Here is a 17,167-nt window from a genome sequence, read left to right as displayed (position 1 = left end):
AAATCAGTTGCGTTTCCAAACACTAATAACAAACTAGCAGAAAGAGAAGTCAAGAGTACAATCCCATTTACAATGGCAACAATAATAATAAAATATCTATGAATAAATTTAACCAAGGAGGTGAAAAACCTATACACTGAAAACTGTAAGACATTGAAAGAAATCAAAGATGACATAAAGAAATGAAAAGATATTCCATGCTCACAAATTGGAAGAAAAAACATAAGTAAAATGTCCATATTACCTAAAGCAATCTACAGATTCAATGTATCTTAATCAGAATCTTAATCAGAATCCCAATGACATTCTTCACGGAAATAGACCAAAGAATCCTAAAATTTATATGGAACAACAAAAGACCCTGAATAGCAAAAGCAATCCTGAGGGAAAAGAACAAAGCTGGAGGCAACTCAATCCCTGACTTCAAAATATACTACAAAGTTATAGTAATCAAAACAGCTTGGTACTGGCAGAAAAACAGACATACAGATCAGTGGAACAGAATTGAAAGCCCAGAAATAAAACCACACATCTACGGACAGTTAGTCTTCACAAAAGGAGCCAAGAACATACAATGGAGAAAGGAAAGTCTCTTCAAGAAATGGTGTTGGAAAAACTGGACAGCCACATGCAAAAGAATGAAAGTAGAGGGGCCGGCCCCACGGCCTAGAAGTTAAGTTGGTTGCAGTCTGCTTCAGCAGCCCAGGTTCACAGGTTCACATCCTGGGTGTGGGCATACACCACTCGTTAGCCATGCTGTGGCAGCAACTCACATATAAAATAGAGGAATACGGGCACAGATGTTGGCTCGGAGCCAATCTTCCTCAGCAAAAAAAATAAATAATTAAAAATTAAAACAATGGGGAGAGGTGAAACAACAACGGCTGCCCATCTCTGTCTGCACTTCTGTAATCAGAAACAGCAATCAGGAATCAGAACACAGATCCCTATATTTGGAGGACAGGATCATTTTTGCCCACCCTATCTCCCACACGCTGTGTGCAAGCTGCTCCAGGAACACATGCCACATGGCTGAGGGATGGGAGATGGGTCACTGCTACCATGCTAAGAGCTGAAATTGACCAAATTAACCACAATTTACTGTCCAAGTTTTCCCTGGAAGTTGCAAGCATTCAACAGACACCAGAGTTCCAAGAGAGTTACATGAACAAATTCTGCCGGTGCAATTGTTGTCTAGGTGGGGAGACCGATTCGTGATGTTTCCTCCTCTGCCATCTTCTCAGAATCCTCCCAAACAACAAACTTCTATTATATATCTATTTGGACTACCAGAAGAAAATGTGGAAGTCAAAAATAATGGTCAGGGCCAGCCTGGTGGCGCAGCGGTTAAGTTTGCACATTCCACTTTGGCGGCCCTGGGTTCGCCGGTTCGGAACCCGGGTGCGGACATACATACCACCTGTCAAGCCATGCTGTGGTAGGCTTCCCACATATAAAAAAATAGAGGAAGACGGGCACAGATGTTAGCTCAGGGCCGATCTTCCCTAGCAAAAAGAGGACGATTGGTGGCAGATGTTAGCTCACAGCTAATCTTCCTCAAAAAGAAAATAATAATAATGATCACATCATTACTTGTATACCTGTTGTTAGAAGTATAAGATTTTTTTCTTTTTTATTGGGATATACTTTATGCAGTAAAGTGCACAATCTTAGGTGTACAGATCCATGAATTGTCAGATACATAATCGCCATCCAGATGCAGATATAGACGTTTGCTATACCCCATAAAGGCTCCCTTATGCCCCATGCCACTTAATGCCTCATGAGAGATAACTACTATTCTAAATTCTATCACCATAGAGTAGTTTTGCTTATACTTCACAGAAAAACAGAAACATACAGAGTACAATTTTTTGTGCCTGGCTTCTTTTGCTCAACTGTATAAGTATGAGATTCATCCATGTTATTGCATTCAGTTAATTCTTTTTCATTGCTGTTTAGTATTCCAGATGACTATACCATAATATATTTATCCATTCTGCCATTGATTAACATTTGATTTGTTTTGCATTTGGGACTATCATGAAGAATGCTGCCATGAATATCTACATACATGTCTTTTAGTGGACATATGCATTCATTTCTCTTGGGCATGTACCCAGGGGCTGAGTTGCCCAGTGAGGCAGCATATGTTTGTCTGGCTTTAGTATATGCTACCAAATAGTTTTCTAAATGTTTGTACAAATTTATACTCCCATAAGCAATGTACGAGACGTCTAGTTTCTCTACCTATTCACCAACTCTTGGAGTTGGCAGTTCTTTTCAATTTAACCATTTAAAAATTATACCAGTATGAAGTGGTATCTCATTGTAGCCTTAATTTGCCTTTACCTGAAAGATATTGACGTTGAACACTTTACTAATGTTTATTAGCCATTTGGATATCCTCTTTTGTGAAGAGCTTTTTCAAGACTTTTACCTTTTTAATACTTGGGTTGTCAGTCTTTTTTTACTATTGATTTGAAGGGGTTCATTATACATTTCAGTTATGAGGTTTTTTCCCAAGATATGTATTGCAAACATTATCTACAAGTCTGTGGTTTGCCTGTACACTCTCTTAATTTTGTCATTTGTTGAAGTTTGTAATTTTAATGAAATCAAAATTACCAGTCTCTCTTCTCTCTTTTTTTTTTTTTTTTTTTTGAGGAAGATTAGCCCTGAGCTAACATCTGCTGCCAATCCTCCTCTTTTTTTTTATGCTGAGGAGAACTGGCCCTGAGCGAACATCTATGCCCATCTTCTTCTACTTCATGTGTGGAATGCCTGCTACAGCATGGCTTGCCAAGTGGTGCCTATGTCTGCACCCAGGATCTGAACTGGCAAACCCCGGGCCACTGAAGTGGAATGTGTGAACTCAACTGCTGTACCACTGGGCCAGCCCCCAGTCTTTCTTTTATAGTTAGTCTTCTTACATCCTTGCCTATCTGAGGGTTATGAAGATGTACTGCCATGGATTCCTTTTTTTTTTTTTTTTTTTTTTTTAAAGACTGGCCCTGAGTTAACATCTGTAGCCAATCTTCCTCCTTTTTTTCTTCTCTCCAAAGCCCTCCAGTACATAGTTGTATATTCCAGTTGTAGGTCCTTCTAGTTCTGCTTTGTGGGACACCGCCTCAGCATGGCCTGATGAGCAGTGCTAGGTCCACACCCAGGATCTGAACCAGCCAAACCCTGGGCCACCAAGTGGAGCGTGCAAACTTAACCAGTCGGCCACGGGGCGAGCCCCCTTCCCCTGGTTTCTTTTAGAAACTTTATCATTCTACCTTTCACATGTAGGTCTATGCTCCATCTCCAACTAATTTTTAGGTACAAGGTAAGGCAGGGATCAAGGTTAATTTTTTCTATATCATTTATTTAAAAGACATTTTACCAGCACTGAATTGCAGTAACATTTTAGTTATAAATCATAGGACTGTATATGGGGTGGACCTGTTTCTTCCCTTCTATTCTGTCCCATTGGGCTATTTGCCTATTCTTGGACCAGTTACACACTATCTTACAGCAGTATCTGTCTCGACCTCTGCTTCTGGCAATGATGGAGTGATAGTGCCCGTGTTTACCCTTCCACCAAAATAACTAGGTAATGCGACAAAACATATGAAACAACTGTTTTCATACATTAGGCAAATAGTGCAGAACTGGGAACCTGAGAAAAAAGAAAACAAGCAAAGTGAGCCCTATGAATTCCCTAGCTATCTGCCTGGAGATACATCCTGGACCCAGGTGCAGAGTAGAAGAGCCAAGCAGAGCATGAAAGTCCCGTCTAGTTGAGGAGAATAGACATTGGGATTCATGGAGACTGAGGTAGCTACAAGTAGCAGGGGAAAGTGACGAACACGAAGAACCCTGCAGAAAAAGAGCTCTAGAAATCTGATTGGGGTCCCCTTGGTTTTGTGTTGACATCCAAGCCCATCCACAAAAAGATGAATACCATAAGACAGGGCAAAAAAACATGTAAAGAGAGGCTGCCCTGGTGGCATAGTGGTTATGTTCACGCACTCCACTTCAGCAGCCCGGGGTGCATAGGCATGGATCCTGAGCACGAACCTAGCACTGCTCACCAAGCTGTGCTGTGGTGGCACCCCACATAAAACTGAGGAAGATTGGCACAAATGTTAGTGCAGTGACAATCTTCCCCAAACCAAAAGAAGAAGATTGGCAATAGATGTAAGGAGTAGTGAGCTGAAAAATTATCAGCCCTCACACACGGTTGGGAGACATTCAGACTCTGACCAGACAAAACAGAGAGCCCTCAGTGAGCAGCCATGGCATTTACTAAAGATCTCGAGAGGATCACGCATTAGTAGTAGGGATGGATTATCCCAGGAGTAAAAGCTACTCCAAACTAGCCCTGATAAAACTTAAAAACAAGGCTCAAGGGGATCAATATGATCTGAAAGTAACTTAGCTGCCTCACAGGACAGAGTCCAACACTCCTTAGAGGAAGACACCAGAACTCAATAACATAACTTCCACAGTGCCCAACATCCAATGCAAAAATAATAGCTATGCCAGGAAGCAGGGAAAAGTGACCAATAATCAAAGGAAAAAATAAGTAAATAGAAGCAAAGATCAGAAATGAGAAAGATGATGGAATTAGCAAATGAGGACTTTAAATAGCTATCATTAATATGTTCAATATGCTCAAGAATTTGAAGGAAAATAGCAAGAAGAGAATTAGGAGACTTAAAAATACCTAAATAGAATTTCTAGACATGAAAAATACAATGTGAAAAAGTCACTGAATGGGATTAATAGCAAATTAGATACTGGGGAAAAAATTATCAGTGAATCTGAAGACAATAAAAAACTGTTCAAAATAAAGAACAGAGAGGAAAAAAAGACTGGGAAAAGTGAACAGATTCAATGGAACAATTTTAAGTGATTGAAGATACCTGTAATTGGAATCCCAGAAAAATAGGAGGAGAGGAACACAAAACTGTTTAAAGAAACAATGATCAAAACTTGTCCAAATGTGATGCGAACTATAAAGCCATTGATCCAAACAGCTGAAAGAACCAAAAGCAGGAAAAACAACAAAAGCACAAAAAGGCACATTATACTCCAATTTCTGAAAACAATGATGAAAGGAAAATATTAAAAGCAAGCAGTTCAAAATACATAATACACACAGAGAAACCAAAACAAAAATTGAAGTCAGAAACTATGCAAGCCAGAAGACAAGGTAATAACGTCTTGAAAGTGCTGAAGGACGAAAAAATGTCAACACAGAATTCTATATGCAGAGAAAGTATTTGTCAAAGATGAAGGCTTGTGGCCTGCCCCATGGACGAGTGGTTAAGTTCACGCACTCCGCTTCAGTGGTCCAGGGTTTCGCTGGTTCGGATCCTAGGTGTGGATATGGCACTGCTCATCAGGCCATGCTGAGGTGGCATCCCACATGCCACAATTAGAAGGACCCACAACTAAAATATGCAACTATATACTGGGGGATTTGGGGAGAAAAAGCAGGAAAAAAATGAAGGCAAATAGATTAATTTTGTAACATGTAAATTATACTTCAATAAAGCTGTTAGGAAAATATCGAGAAACTAAAGATTTTCTCAGACCAAAAATACCTAAGACAATTTATAATCACCAGACGTGCACTTGAAGAGATATTAAAGCAAATTCTTAAGGTAGAAGGAAAATGATAGATGGAAACATGGATCTACACAAAGGAATAAAAAGTGCCGGAAACAATGACGATAAAAACATTTGTTTTATTTTTTAAATGTCTTTAAAACATAGCTGGTGTTGGGAAGATGGGGACTGGCTCAGCAAGTGCAGAGTTTCAGTCCCGCAGGAGAGTCCTGGGGATCCTTTGCACAACATGCATGTGGTTGACAATATTGTACTGTACACGTTGAAATTGTTGGGAGAGTGAGTTTTGTGTTATGTGGCTTTTTTGTCACAAGAAGGAAACGATGTTTAAAGCAAAAATAATAACTTGTTGGGATTTATAACATATGTAGAAGGAAAATGCATGACAACACTAGTCCAAAGGATTGGAAGGAGGACATGGAAGTATACTGTTGTGAAGTTCTTCTGTAATATGTGAAATGTGAAATGGAATAATATTATTTGGAAGTAGTGAGACTGGCCCCATGGCTGAGTGGTTAAGTTCACGCGCTCCGCTTCGGCGGCCCAGGGTTTCGCCAGTTCGGATCCTGGGTGTGGACCTAGCACCACACATCAAGCCATGCTGAGGCGGCGTCCCACATGCCACAACTAGAAGGACCTACAGCTAGAATATACAACTATGTACTGGGGGGCTTTGGGGAGAAGGAAAAAGAGAAAATTGGCAACAGATGTTAGCTCAGAGCCAATCTTCAAAAAAAATAAAGTTGTCAGTAATAAAATGTATATTGCAAATCCTATAACAATCACTAAATAAACAAAACAAAGAATATAGCTAATAAGCCAGTAGTGGAGATTAACTGAGAATTTAAAATATTCCATTAATATAAAAGAAAGCTAGAAAAGAGAATAAAAGAAACAAAGAACAGACAGGAGAAATAGAAAACAAATGGCAAGATGGTGAATTCATAACCAACCATGTCAATAACTACATTAATTGTTAGTAGTCAAAACACTCCAATCAAGAGGCAAAGATTGTCCACTTTAAAAAGTTACAAAGATCCTAAAAGTAAAAGTATGGAAAAAATATACCATGCGAACACTAATCAAAATAAAGGGAAGCGATTATATTAGTACCTTATAAAGTAGACTTCAGAAAAAAGACTATTACCAGAGATATGGAGCTACATTTCCTAATAGTCAGGAGTCAATTAAACAAGAGGACATAACAATCCTAAATCTACATATATCCAATAAAAGAGCTTTAAGAAGCACAGGGAAGAAACTGGGAGAAGGAAAAAAATAGATATATCTACAATTATAGCTAGAGATGTCAATACTCTAAATAACTGATAGACAAAGTAGACAAAACTTTGTGAAGATATAGAAGAATTAAGTGTTATCAACCAACTTGACCTACCTCGTGTTTATAGACCACTCCACTAACACAGGAGAATAAGCATTCTTCTCAAGTGCAAGATAGACCCATGCACTGAGCCATACAATAAATCTCAATAAATTCAAAAGGATTGAAATCACACAGAATGTGTTACCTGATCACAATGAAGCTAAACTAGAAGTCAAAATTTTAACTACAAGAGGAAATAACACAAGTGTTCGGAATTAAAACAACATAATTCTAAATAATCTAGGGTCAAAGAAGATGTCACAAGAAAATTAGTATTTTAAGCTGAATGAAAATTAAAAAATAACATATCGAAATTTATGGCAATGCAACTAAAGTAGTGCTTAGAGAGGAATGTGTACCTTTAAATGCCTATATTAGAAAGGAATAAAGTTCTAAGATCAATAATCTAAGATTCCACCTTAACAAGATAGAAAAAGAAAAGCATATCTAACCCAAAGTAGAAGGAAAGTAATAATAAAGATAAGAGCAGAAATCAAAAAAGTAGAAAACAATAAAAAACATTAATGAAACAAAGTTTTTCTTTAAAAGATCAATACAATTTATAAAACCCTAAGTTAATCAAGGAAAAAAAATGAGAAGACACAATTTATCAATATCAAAAATGAAAAAAGACAAATCAATGTGATCTCAACAAGATAAAAAAAATGAAAGAGGAAACATCATGATCCTAAAGGCTCTAAAAGGAAAATAAGATAACATGAGCAAATTTATTCCAATAAATTGAACAATTTCAATGAAATTGACTAATTCCATTAAAGAAACAAACCAAGACTGATGAAGAAATAGAAAACTTCAATAACGCTATACTATTTTAAAAAAAATGAATTCTTAAATAAAAACCTCCTACAAAGAAAACCCAGAAGCCCAGATAGCTTCACCGTGAATTCTATCAAACATCAAAGAAAAAATAATACTCTTGCAATGGACTGAACATCCGTGTCCCTCAAAATTTCATATGTTGAAAATCCTAACCCCCAATGTGATGGTATTAGGAGGTGGGGCCTTTGGGAGGTGATTAGGTCATGAGGGTAGAGTCCTTATGAATGGAGTTAGTGCCCTTACAAAAGGGATCCCAGGAGGTGGGCACAGAGGGCGAAGGGGTGCACCTATATGGTGACTGACAAATAATAATGTACAACTGAAATTTCACAATGTTGTAAATCATTGCAACCTCAATTTTTTTTTAAAAAAGGGACCCCTGGGGCTGGCCCAGTGGAGTAGAGGTTAAATTCACACCCTCCTCTTTGGCAGCCCAGGGTTCAAGGGTTCAGATCCCTGGTGCGGACATACACACCACTCATCAAGCCATGCTGTGGCGGCGGCCAACATACAAAATAGAGGAGGATTGGCACAGCTGTTAGCTCAGGGCCAATCTTCCTCACCAAAAGAAAGGAAGGGGGTCCCCAGAGAGCTCTCTCTCCCTCTTTCTGCTACTTGAAGGTATGAGAAGTCAGCGTCTGCAACCTAAAAGAAGGCTCTCACCAGAACCTGACCATGCTGGCACCCTGATCCTGGACTTCCAGCCTCCAGAACTCTGAGAAACAAATTTCTGATATTTATAAGCTACCCAGTCTATGGCAGTCTGTTCTAGCAGCCTGAAATGTCTAGGGCAGGAATTGGTACTGAGATGTGGGGGTGCTGCTGTAGCAAATATCTAAAACCGTGGAAGCTGCTTTGGAACTGGATAACAGGTAGAGGCTGGAAGAGTTTTGACACACATGCTAGAAACAGCCTAGATTGCCATGAACAAACTTTTAAAGGCTATTCTGATGACAGCTCAGAAAGAAAAAAAGGAGATCTGTAGAGAAAGTTTACAGCTTCTTAAAGAGTACCTATCCAACCATGAACCATGTTGATAGAAATATGGACAACAAAAACCATTCTGATGAGGTCTCAGATGGAAATGAAGAACATGTTTTTAGGCAATGGAGAAAAGCTGATCCTTGTCATAAAGTGGCAAAGAATTTGGCTGAACTGTGTGTGTGTTTTGTGGAAGGTACAACTTTCAATCAGTAAAACTGGATATTTAGCTGAGATTTCTAAGCAAAGTATTGAAGGAGTGGCTTCGTTCCTCCCAACTGCTTATAGTAAAATGAGGGAGGAGAGAAATGAATTGAAGACAGAATTGTTAAGCAAAAGGAATCAGAACTTAAACATCTGGGAAATTCTCAGCCTGTCCATATACAAAAAAAAAAAAAACCGAGAAAGTGTGTTGGGAAGAGAACACTAAGGGAGTGGTGGGCCAACCTTTTGATGAGGAGATTGGTGTGGGTGTGAACTACAGATTTAATCAATTATCTCAACAAAAATCAGGAATAGAGGGGCTGGCCCGGTGGCCGAGTGGCTAAGCTCGAGCGCTCCGCTGCAGGCAGCCCAGTGTTTCGTTAGTTCAAATCCTGGGCGGACATGGCACGGCTCATCCGGCCACGCTGAGGCGGCGTCCCACCTGCCACAACTAGAAGGACCCACAACGAAGAATATACAACTATGTACCAGGGGGCTTTGGGGACAAAAAGGAAAAAAATAAAATCTTAGAAAAAAAAATCAGGAATAGAGATGGGATTATAACAGCAGAAATACTGCCAGTGAGACTAAAGGAAACAGAAAATAGGACAAAACAAAGACTATCAGACTTCTTACATAACCTGTAGGAATGGATCACAGAATTATTCAGCTACCAATACACACTATTCTTCAAGACAAGGGAAGAAGGACTCTCAAGGTGATTCAGAGATCATCAGGCTGCCATTCCCACCACAGGCCCAGGGTGCACAGGTGCAGGGTTGCTTCCACCTAGATTTCAAAGGGCAGAACAAAGCCCAGCAGAGCCATGGGGGCGGGACCACCTGCTGGAGCCCCGGGGACATGACCTTCCTACCCAACAGAGAGCTTGCCATGGGCAGGGCCCAGCAGAGAGCCACAGTGTGAGTGGCCCCCTATCAAGCTGTAGGAATAATGTGGCCACTCCAGTGGGTCCAGAAGGTGGAATGTCCACTGTTTTGGTGGGGCTGGAGGGCAGAGCATCAAGCCAAAGATTATTGTTCTCCAGCCTTAAAATCTCATGGAGCTTACCTTGCTGGGTTTTGGACTTGCTTGGGATCCATCACCAGTTTCTTCTTTCCTATTTCTTCCTTTTGGAATGGGAATGTTTATCCTATGCCTGTCTCACCATTGTATTTTGGAAACACACAACTTGTTTGGTTTCACAGAGGAACTTTGCCTTGGGATGAGTATACCTTGGGTCTCGCCCATATCTAATTTAGATGGAATTCAGATGAGACTTTGGATGTTAGCTTTTAGGGTTGATGCTAGAAGGAGTTAAGAGTTTGGAGGATGTTGGGCTGGGATGAATGTATTTGGTATGTGAGAAGGACATGAATTTGGGGGTGCAGGGGTGAAATACAATGGACTGAATGTTTTCATCCCCAAAAATTCATGTATTGAAATCCTAACCCCCAATGTGATGTCATTAGGAGGTGGGGCCTTTTGAGGTAATTAGGTCATGGGGGTGGAGCTCTTATGAATGAGATTAGACAATCTTCCTACATAAAACTCTTTCAGAAAATAGATGAGACTACTCCCCAACCTGTTTATAAGACCAGCATTGCTGTGATATGAAGGCCAGACAAAGACATTTCAAAAAAAAAAGAATACTACTGATCAACGTCTTTCGTGAACATAGACACAAAAAACCCTAAACAAAATATTAGCAAACTGAATCAAGTCCTATATTAAAAAATAAGTCTTGCTATCTAAAAATTGGAAGTCTTTCAAATTAAGTTTTTCTGTTGAGACTGCCTTGGCTTTATATTTTTATGTAAATTTAAGACTTAGCTTGTCAACTTCCATAAAAATAATCCTGCTTGGATTGTTACCAAGAATGTATTAAATCTATAGTTTGAAAAGCATTACCATCTTAACAGCATTGAGACTTCCAATCTGTGAACGTGGTCTATCTCTTCATTAACTTAGACCTTCTTTAAGAATATCTTCAGATCTTTCAGTTTAGAAAGTCTTGCACATCTTTCATTGGATTTATTCACAGAATTTGTGTGTGAGCAAGTGTGTGCATGTGTGCATACATGCATATATTAGGGTAAATGATATTGTTTTGTTTTGTTTTCTAATTTTTTCCTGCTATTATATGGATATACCATGGTTTTGGAATATTGATCTTGTACTCAGTGACCCTGGTAAATTCACTCTTTAATTCTAATATTTCATCAACCTGGATTCGTACACACTCATCAACAAATATTGACAGTTTTGCTTCTTTCCTTCCAATCTTTTTAACACGTTTCTCTTTCTTTCTTTACTGCTAGAATTATTTTCTTTCTTTCTTTACTGGCTAGAATCTCCAGTAAAATGTTGAATGACATGGTGATAGTGAACATCATTATCTGTTTCTGACCTCGGGCGTAAAGGGTTCAAAATTTCATAATTAAGAATAATGTTAGCTGTAGAGCTTTCGGCGAAAAGCTTTTATCAGAATAAGGAAGTCTTTCATTCCTCATTTGCAGAGACTTTTTATCACGAATGGGTGTTGAATTTTATTAAATGCTTTTTCTGTGTCTATTAGTTTTTCTTTATTCTGCTAATGTGGTGAATTACATTGACTGACTTTTTAATGTTAAACCACATCTTACATTGTTGGAATAAATCCTCCTTACTTGTGATGTATTATCCTTTTTGTATATCATAGAAATAAGTTTGCCAGAATCTTGTTTAGGATTTCTGCATCTATGTCCACAAAAGATATTGCGCTGTAATTTTCCTGTCTGGTAATGCCCTTATCAGATACTATTGTTATGATGTCCTCACAAAATGAGTTGGGAAATATTTGCTCTTTTTTTATTCCCCGAAAGAGGTTTTGACTAATGGTATTAGTTCTTCCTTAAATTTTGGAGGTATTTACTAGTGAACCCATCTGGGCTTAGAACTTTCTTTGTGGGAAGGTTTTATTATGGATTCATATTATTTTATATATAGAATATCCTAATTTTTTATGTTTCTTGCACCAGAATTATGTCTTTTGAAGAATTTGCCCATTTCAGGTTTATTATCTTTTTAATATTCGCTGTAATTATTTCCACTTATTGTTATATTGATAATTTGATTTTTCTGCCTTATTTTTCTTTATCAATTATGCTAGTCATTTACCAATTTTATCAATCTTTACAAAGAACCAACATTTGGCTTTGTTGATTTTATCCTTTGAAAGTCTGCTTTGTATTTCATTGATTTCCGCTCTTATTCCTTATTCTTTTCCCCTTCTTTCCTTAGGTTTAATTTGTGCTTCTTTTTGTAGCTTCCTGAGATGAAAGCTTATATCACTGATTTTAAATGCTTCTTCTTTACTAATATATTTATTTAAAGCTGTACTTTTCTCTCTAAGCATTGCTTTAGCTGACTCTCACAAGTATAACCAAATTTTTTGGAACTGAATGATAATGAAAATGCTGTATCATTCAGCTCAAATATTTTATCATTTACATTGTGATTTCTTCTTGGAGTCATGGGTTATTTAAGAATAAATTGCTTAAAATCTATATATTTGGAGGATTTTCTATTTATCTTTCTATTGTTGCTTTGCAGTATAATCTCACTCTGGTCAGAGAATCAGGCCAGGTCAACTTTTGAAGGTTTCTGAGACTTGTTTTATGGCATATCATATGTTTAATGTTCCATGTGCATTTGAAAATAATGTTGAGTATCCTGTTTTATAAATATCAGTTAGATACAGTTGATTAATTGTGTTATTCAAACATTTCATATTCCTAATGAATTTTTGTCTGTGTGTTGTATCAGTTTCTGAGAGAAATATTCTAAATCTCCAATCTGATTGTGGATTTGTCTATTCCCCCTTTTAGTCCTGTTAGCCCTTTCTTTGCGTATTTTTGAGGATGTATGATTAGGTGCATATAAATTTAGATTTGCTGTACATGATTTTTGAATTGACTCTTTTATGATTAAGAAATGTCCCTTTTTTCTCCAGTAATACTTCTTGACTCAAAATCTACTCTGTTATTAATTTAGCTGCACCACCTTTCTAAGTTAGCGTTTATATAGTGTATCTTTCCATGTTTTCACTTTCAACCATTCTGCATGCTTTTATATAAAGTATATCTCACAGTAAGCAAATCATTGGTTTTTGTTTCTAGTTTGATCAGACCAATGTTGTTTCTTAATCTGATTGTTTGGTCCATTTACACTTAATGTAATTACTGATACAGTTTGGTTTAAATCTACCATCTTGCTATTTGTTTTCTCTCTGTCCCATTATTGCTTTGCTCTTTAGAGTTCCTTTGTTGAAGTAATCGTGTATTTTTTATTTTTTTATCTCTATTGCCTTTTTTGTTATATATTCTTTCATAATCCCTACAGTATTTACCCTAGAGATTGCAATATGCATTCTCAACTTATGGTTTACCTTAAATTATTTTTTCTGGTATTGTAGATATACTAGTGATGACTGTCCTCAGCTTTTCTTTGTCTGAAAATTTCTTTATTTCACCTTTGTGTTCTGTTTGTTGGGTGGTTTTGCGGGGAAAACTTCACTCTGAGCTAGCGTCTATTGCCAGTGTTCCTCTTTTTTTTTTTCTCTCCCCAAAGCCCCAGTACATGATTGCATATCCTAGCTGTGAGCTGCGGCCACAACATAGCAACTGACAGACAGGTGGTGTGGTTCCCTGACCGGGAAGTGAACCCAGGCCACTGAAGCCATGAGCGTCGAACTTTAACCACTAGGCCATCAGGGCTGGCTCTCACCTTTGTTTCTGAAGGATTTTTTTCTAAGTTGTCAGTTTTTTTCCCCCAACTCTTTGAAGATGTCATTCCATTGTCTTATAGCTTTCATATTTTCTTTGGAAGAGTACATATTAATCTTATTATTGCCCCTATGACTGTAATGTGTCTTTTCTTCTGCATGATTTTAAGATTTTCTACCATCGTTGGATTTCAGTTCTTTGACTATGATATGCCTATAAGGTTTTTCTTTGGATGATTGGTTTGGTTTGGTTGGTTGGTTGTTTTACTTATCCTGCTTGGGGTTCACTGAAGTTCTTGAATCTGTAGTGAATATCTTTCATAAATTTTGAAAAATTCTTGGTTCTGATTTCTTCAAATATGTCTTCTACCCTCATCTTCTTTCTCCTCTCCTCTGGTTCTCCATTACAAGCATATCAGAGTTTTGATTGATCTCATATCTTTTAAGTTCTGTGTTTTTTAAAAAAATTTTATTCTTTATTCTCTATTTGGATATTTTCTATTGACTTTTCTTGAGGTCTGCTAATTTTATAATCTGTGTTCAATCTCCTGTTAAACCCATCCAATGAGTTCCTAGTTTCAGATATTGTATTTTTCAGTCCTAGAATGTTCATTTGATTCCTTTTTTTTTAAAAGGAAATAAAAGAAACTCAAGCTTATTTTTTGTTTTCTTGGCAAATGGTGATGCCTATGGGTTTTAAACAAAGATGAGCTATAGGCTCAACCTGAAAGCCCCAGCTCTGACCAGTCATTGCCAATCACAGTTCATTGTTGGGCGGCAGTGTTAGAAGGGCCTTTCCCTTCAAACAACATTCTCTGTTCCATTTGCAGTGGAAATCTGTGAGCACTTCTTTTAGCAGAGGATATAAGCTATTGTCCCTCTTTGCTTAATCCTGTCCCATCTTGTAATAACCGCAGCCTTTTCAGAACGGCCACTCCCCTGAATCAGCCAAAGGAACCTATTTTTTCAGTGCATCTTCTTGTTTTAGTCAAAATTCATAATGCAGAAGATAAATTATAGCACAAATCTCACACATCTCCACTTCTGACATTTGTGCTGCTAGTTTCTTCTTATTGTTACATCCCACCTTCTCTGTTTTAAAAAAAACATAAATGTAAATTCATTTTTACATATCCAGATTTTCTTCAATATTCAGAAATAGATATATTGCTTCAATGTTTGGCCTGAGTGTGTGACCAGTGCTTAGATGCCACATTTTATACCCCATTATGTTGCGTTTTATTCCTACAGCACGGTAGAGGCAAGTCTACTCAAAGAAGTCGAAATTAGAAACACAATCTTCAAAATAATGAGCATTTTATCTTCAAATACCAATTCTATCACAGTTGTAAGAATTATTACCACCACCCATTGGTCCCCTTATACATCCAAGCATTGTATGAGACGTCTTATGGATGCCGTTTCATCGTTTACAGGTGGGTAAAACGAGGCATGCGGAAGGACAGTACTTTGCCAAGGTCATATATCTGGAACATGGTGGAGCTGGGATGTCATCCAAGGTCTCTCTAACTCCAGATCTCATGCTTTTTCCTCCTCTGTATCCCAAGTTTCTGTACTGCTTTAATTCCCAACCAGAAATTAACAATCCAAGCAAAATAATTTGAACTAATTGGAATATAAGACTTTGCATTTTCTTTCAAATCATACTGATATATAATTTTTTCTCAGCTAATATTTTTACAAAGACAGTTTGCTCCTATGGCTTACCCTTTCCCTATGAAAACTGCTCCTGTTCTTTGAATTTTCCAGGGTAACATACCCCACCTCTGATTACCTCTAATGCCCCAGGACAGAAGCCCGGGCAGGCTGCAACTTAGGTGGTTATTTGACCACTCATTTTCCTGAGTGCCTGAGGCCAGTAATGTACTTGATAACAGACTTTTCTTATTTTGCTTCCATCAGTGTTGAAATGCTAATGATTCTTTCTTCCCAGAAAAATTACCACGGTAAAAATTTACCATATAGCATTAATTACTCGTGTTTATTGATACATTTGCTTCCAGCAAGAGGCCAATTAATTTTACTTTTACATATAGGGGTTTTTTTAAATAATATCTTTTTTTTTTTTAAGGAAGATTAGTTCTGAGCTAACATCCATGCCCATTCTCCTCTACTTTATACGTGGGATGCCTGCCACAGCATGGCTTGCCAAGCAGTGCATATGTCCGCAGCTGGGATCTGAACCAGCAAACACTGGGCTGCTGAAGCAGAACATGCAAACTCAACCACTGCGCCACCAGGCTGGCCCATCACATATAGGTTTTTGACTGGGTGAAATTATATAAGTGTGAATTCTGTTTATTAACTATTATTCTATTATAAAAGAATCCCAAATTCTGCCAGTGTTACCTTCTCTATAGTTCTGAAATCAATCATTTGATTTCTTTTCATGAATTCTAATTCTGTTGAAAATATCTATTTTTCCATTCATTTTGTCCCTATTTTCCTCCATTTTCTTTAATAATTTTAATTAATTATAATTATTTAAAGTCCTTGTCTTATTACTCCAACATCTGGATAATTTCTGGGTCTATTTCTTTTTGTGTGTGTCTGAGGAAGATTGGCCCTAAGCTAGCATCTGTTGCCAATATTCCTCTTTTTGCTTGAGGAAGAGTGTCGCTAAGCTAACACCTGTGCCAATCTTCCTCTATATTATGTGGGCCACTGCCACAGCACGACTTGACGAGCAGGGCTAGGTTATGGGTCTATTTCTATTGTCCATTCATCCTCTTGATGATCAGTCACATTTTCCTGCTTCTTTGTATGTCTAGTGACTTTTTATTATATGCCAGACATTGTATAGAAAAGACATCTAGAGGTTCTGCATGATATCTCCCACCAGAGAGAGTTCCACCTTTCCTCTGTTAGGCAAATGGGATGAGGGATTGGTCACTTCAGTCCAATCAGGAGTTAACTGAGACAGAGCTGGACGGCAGTTTTAGTCTGATTCAGTCCACTCCCACTTCATTCCTGTTTTCAGACTGGGTTTTCCTGGGCTTTTGACTGAGAGTCTAGTGGCTCTCTGTGCCCCTAATCCTGAAAGACCTGCAGAATATTCACCTCTGCCCTTTGGAGGGTCTGCACTTGGTACTTTAGCCTTTTTTCCTTTTTCCCTCCTCTTTACCCCCACGGCTTCAAAATCTGGACAATTTGTTGAGGGAAATATCAGCTGTATTTTTGCATCAGGCCTCATTGCTGTAGCTGGACTTTGTATCCTAAGCATTTGAAGATTATGAGCCATTTCACTTGGCCTTTTAGAAGCCCTCGGCCTCCCTTCCCAGCTTTTCACACTCAGTCTCAGAACTTGGAAAACATCCTAAGGTTACAACCAGCTGCGTTTTTACAGACCCCAA

This window comes from Equus asinus, chromosome 5 (assembly GCF_041296235.1).
Source record: "Equus asinus isolate D_3611 breed Donkey chromosome 5, EquAss-T2T_v2, whole genome shotgun sequence".
Taxonomy (NCBI): Eukaryota; Metazoa; Chordata; class Mammalia; order Perissodactyla; family Equidae; genus Equus; species Equus asinus.
This window is presented reverse-complemented; position numbering follows the sequence as displayed.